Consider the following 6,000-nt stretch of genomic DNA (forward strand, 5'->3'; position numbering starts at 1 on the left):
ATTTTTTATTATCTAAATTAATAAATTGAATGAAATTTTCAATTTAAGATCGGGTGAAAATTGGGAAAATGGTAAATTACCAAAATGCCCTTAATCTTGATATTTCGCAATTTCGCCAAGTAAGTTCGTGTAACTTGAATTATATTCTTAAATGCTTGAAATGCATGTTTTTTATATGAATATGATTTGAATGTTCATTATATGGAAATTTATGAAACATCGATATATTTGAAAAAAAAAGGGAAAAAAATCACGGTTGAATGGAAGGAAAATTCGATGGATCTCTGAAAAGGAATTGACGGTAAAAAGGATCTAGCCCGGACGGGTGATCCTATCCTGATATAGTCCTCCCGAAGAATATGTGGAAAATGGATTTAGCCCGGACGGTAATCCGAATTAAGGTCTGAATTTAGCCTGGACTGGTAATTCGGATCCAAGCTCATTAGAGTAATTATCGTTGCAAGGGATTTAGCCTGGGCCGGTAATCCCGATAATACTCTATGAGTTTATATTATAGGGGATTTAGCCTGGACTGGTAATCCCACTGTAAGGATGAGGTTCGCGGGAGTGTGCTCTCTGATATGGAATGTGTAAGACCATGGTTGAAAGATACCATGGCAACCTGATATGAAATGTGTAGGATCATGGTTGAAAGATACCATGGCAACGTGATATGGAGTGTGTAAGACCATGGTTGAAAGACACCATGGCAACCTGATATGAAATGTGTAAGACCATGGTTGAAAGATACCATGGCAACGTGATATGAAATGAATAAGACCATGGCTAAAAGATACCATGGCAACCTGACATGAAATGAGTAAGACCATGGTTGAAAGATACCATGGCAACATGACGGGAAAATGAATAAGACCATGGTTGAAAGATACCATGGCAACATGACAGAAAACGAGTAAAACCATAGTTGAAAGATACTATGACATCATGTCGAAGATAAATAAGACCGAGGAAGAGAAACGCCAAGATATCTATTGAACAATCGATATTCAGGTAATATGTATAAGATGGAATGGTTATATGAAATGGTTGTGTAAAATGTTTACAGGAATTGGTCATATGGAAATATATGTACAAAATAGTTGTATGAAATAATTAAGAAGATAGATAAATGAAATAAGTATGGGTACATGGAATTTAATTTATGTTAAGTTTAATACGAACTATTACCGAAATAAATATATACAAGATATAAGGAAATGATGGTGCATGAAATATTGACATAACGAAATGAATGATATATGCTTATGAAGAAACAGAAGAGAATAATATATTTTGTGACATGTACATATATAATTATCTTTGATATGTTGATACAAGGAAATTATGTAAGTTGAGACTATTATTAAATTCAAGTGTGATATGTTGAGAAAATAGGTATATCAATGTTGAATTTATATGAAATATGTGCAAGTATACTAACAATGTTGTTGTTTGACGCTTAGACAAGTGTCAAGCTATTGATTGAATGGTAACATGTTTAATTATAAGGAGCATTGAAATGGTAAGTACTTAGATGAAAATATAATTTAAGATTTTGCGAAAATTTTTATGATCTCGATTTTATTCCAGTTGGTTTCTAATGTATGTTTTGGGCTTCGAGAGCCCAATAGAGAGACGTTATGATTATTTCAAAATATGAATAATAAATGACTCAAAATTATCTGAAAATGTTCAGTAAACTCCGGTAATGCCTCGTACCCTATTCCGGCAATGAATACGGGTAGGGGGTGTTACATTATATGACTCGTATTTACGAAACTCACCTGTTGAATTGTTGTGGTTGACAGGGTTAAAATTAATATTAACTAATGATTTTTTTAATTACTAAAATGCGATTATGCGGTAAGTTATAATGTTCCAACCTGTGAACTTACTAAGATAGTAAAAGCTTACTCGATTCATTTTCTTATTTTTTGTAGATATCGTTTTGTGGAATCAAACGATCAAATCAAATCGAAACTCACACTATCCAACTATCTTTCGATAGATTTTGATATGTTTACTTTTAGGATATGTGGCATACAATATATGTGCATTGTATATGTTTTTGAATACTTTTTGCAAGTGGTACATTATATACTTATGTGATGTTGTTTAAGATTGGTTTTAGCTTACTTGTATAAATGTCTTTGGTTTTGGCTTGTAAAGGTCTATATATATATATATATATATATATATATATATATATATATATGTTTTGGTTATTTTGTTTGGCATGTGTTTAAGGTAAGGACTTGTGACCTACGATGTGAATAAGCTTGATGTATGAATTGTGGTGCCAATGAGGGCATATTTGTTAGGCACTTAGGTTGAATGATTTGGTATGTTTTAAGCTTGTTTGAATGTATTTTGAAGGCATGTGAATGATTAGTTTTGGTTTGGCTTGGCATCTAAGAAATAGATAATGTTTTGGCTTGTTTTAGAAATCATTTTAGGTGCACATGGCCTAGGACACGGGTTGTCGCACGGTCATGCCACACACGGGCTGTCACATGATCTTGTAACACCCCCTACCCGTATCTATCAACGGAACAAGCTACGAGGCATTACCGGAACTTATAGAATCATTATTAATTAGGGGAAAAAGTAAAACAAAGTAAACATGTAATATTTAATAAATTCGTATAACATGGTAATTAACTTATCGATTCTCTATATTCAACATAATTATGCAAAACATAATTATTTGAATTGATCATGAGCCCTAATACCTATTCTTATCACATTGTTAGTCATATAATTCGTATAAATATCAAGAAACATGTATGGGCTCAACTTTCATTAAATTTCTCATTTGCATATACTTTTACACATCATTTATTCACATAACTTATAACAATCATATCTATGTATTTTAAATATGCTTTCATAATAATTTGTCTTGATTTCAGACTATCTCACATTGGAGCTTTACCCATCAAATCATTTGAAATATCATCTTTATACAAATAGTACACTTGAGTTGCACAATTTTATAATTATGAACTAACATATTTATAAAATATATTTCATGTTCATATATCATAGTCTCATGTTTCCATATATCAAATATATAACCATCATTTTATTGTGTTTAAGATAAATACATATAACTAGAGGTGTGCATGGGCAGGGTCGGGCCCAAGTAAAAATTTAGGCCCGTTTGCTAGTCCCAGGACTGGCCTGACCCGAAAAATGGGCCTAAAATTTTACCCAATCCCGACCCGAATAAAAATGTTAAAACCCGAGCCCAACCCGGCCCGCCCATATTAATTTTTATATTATTTTCATATAATTTTAAAATATATATAAACCATAAAAATACTAAAAACATTAAAATAAATATTTCTCAACAAATTGAAAATAAATTTTAAAAATATGTATACTTAAATAACACTAAAATAGATGCAATTTAACAAGCAAATGCCTCTAAAATAATAACAAAATTAGTAAATATCTTTAAAATAATAAAAAACTAACAATAAAATAAGTTTTATATAATATCCAAATAATAACAACAAAATAGTAGCAACATACTAGTAAAATAGTAGTAAAATAGGGAGAAAATAATATTAAAAAATAGAATTTTTTTTCATTTAGTAAATTTGGGCCGGGCCGGGCCGGGTCAGGCTAAAAATGCCTTACTCGAGGCCCGACCCGTTTTTTAAACGGGCTTTATTTTTTTTGCCCACGCCCATTTTTCGAGCCTATATTTTTGCCTAAACCCTCTCACATTTTGGGCGGGGCAGGCCCGGACCGGCCCATGCACACCTCTACATATAACCATACATAAGCATGCTATTCACTATTTCTTCCTGTCTATCACAATTTCAAATGACAAATTCATGTGAATGAGCTCAATAATAACCATGAAAATACTTAGCACATTCTTTCACACATGTTCCACTTATAACAAATTTTTTTTATATTTGGCTTGACATTTACTAAGCAATATTGGATATTCATTTATTAGGCAATATCCAATATTCAAACTATTCTTTAACATATATAACATTTAATTCAAACATGAATTTAGAACATTTTTCATTTTAAAAAAATTTAACATTTACCAAATATAATCGAGCATGTAATCAATTTATACATAAGTCACTCACATATTTTCCTCCTCCTCCTCTCTATTCCACATACTTAATGTATATAGCACGCTTATAAGTAACATTATCTATAATTTCACTATTTACATATATTTATATTCCAAAGCTGTCCATCCATGTCATAGTCACTAAATTATTTTTAACTTGAGATATGAAGTCCAAATTAAGATCCACTAATTTTTCCTAAAACTAGACTTACATATCTTCTTACCATAAAATTTTCAGAATTTTTGGTTTAGCCAATAAGTATAGTATATTCTTTAAATTCACCCTTGTTCTGCTGTCTAACAATTTCGACCCTTCTTCACTAAAAATTAATTATCTCCTCGTACGAGATTCAAATAATATTCTTGTTTGTTTATATTGAAAATAGACTCATTTAGGATTCTAAAAATATAAATTTAACCCTCTAATTATTTTTTTCAATTTTTTATGATTTTTCAAAGTCAGAACAGGGGAACCCAAAATCATTTTGACCTTGTCTCACAAAATTTATTATATCTCATGATTTACAATTCCATTGCTTACATCGTTTCTTCTATAAGAAACTAGACTCAATAAGCTTTAATTTCATATTTTATTCATCCTCTTAGTAGATTTCTACAATTTTTTGTGATTTTTCAAAGTTAGACTAATGCTGCTGTCCAAAACAGTTTTAATGCAAAATGTTGATTTCCATTTTACCCCAAACTTCACAGTTCATACAATTCAGTCCTTGCTCAATTAACCCCTCAACTGAGCTAATTTTTCTCAATTAATACTTTAGTGTATCATTTTAAACTACTTCATAACCCCTGAAAATCAGAACTTTAGCACTAGACCTTAATTCTAAACTCTTTCATAATTAGGTCCTAAAATTAATTTCCATCAATATTACCTGATAAAATCATCATGTATCAAAATTAAAGCTTCAATTCTATATTTATTCATCATATGCTTCCAGCACTCATCCATAGAAACTTTAAAAATTAGCCATGGAATCAAAAACTAATGACATAGTAAGTTGGACCCAATTGTAAAAGTCCATAATCTTAGAAATTTTAAGGAGAAAGCAAGAATTAAACTTACATGAAGCTAGAGTATAAAAACCAGCTTGAACCCTCTTCCATGACAGTTTTTCAGCAGAAGAAACTGTTTTTCAGCTGATAAAAATGAAGAGAAATTTAAGAGAATTCTAAATATTCCATTTTGGTCCCATTTTTATTTAGCTAATTTTGGTAATTTTCTAATTTTGCCCTTATTTCACCCATTTCCTGATTTTTCTCAGCTATTGCCACCGAAAATATCTCTTTTGGGCTTATTTGCACTTTAGGTCCTTCCTCATTTGAAAATTGATCTATTTAATCCTTTTAACAACTTTTACATCTTTTTCAATTTAGTTCTTTTTATTTAATTAATCACCCAAACGTCAAAATTTTCTAACGAAATTTTAATACTACCTTATTGACACTCCGTAAATATTTAAAAAAATATTTATGGCTCAGTTTATAACACCGATATCTCGATACTTTTTTTTCTCAATTTCTTGACTAAATAAATCTTTATAAAACACAATTTACTATTTCAAAAATCTTTTAAACCTACATTTGGCTCAAAAAAAGTAAATAATATAATCTACGAGTTCATTTTTTAGATTTGGTGGTCTCAAACCACTATTTCCAATATCACTAAAATTTGGGCTATTACACGGTCATGTGTCTTATTGATTTTAAGTGTAGGTTTTTCCACATGGCATCAGGCTGTTACATGGCCTAGAGGCACGGTCGTGTGACCCTACTTTCGAATTGTACATGGTTTGGCCACATAGCCATGTTCCTGAGCCAGACGATTTGGGCTCTGTCACACAGTCGTGTGACCCCTGTTTTTCAAAATTTTCAACATTTTT

The sequence above is a fragment of the Gossypium arboreum genome, chromosome 11 (genome assembly GCF_025698485.1).
Source record: "Gossypium arboreum isolate Shixiya-1 chromosome 11, ASM2569848v2, whole genome shotgun sequence".
NCBI classification, from domain to species: domain Eukaryota; kingdom Viridiplantae; phylum Streptophyta; class Magnoliopsida; order Malvales; family Malvaceae; genus Gossypium; species Gossypium arboreum.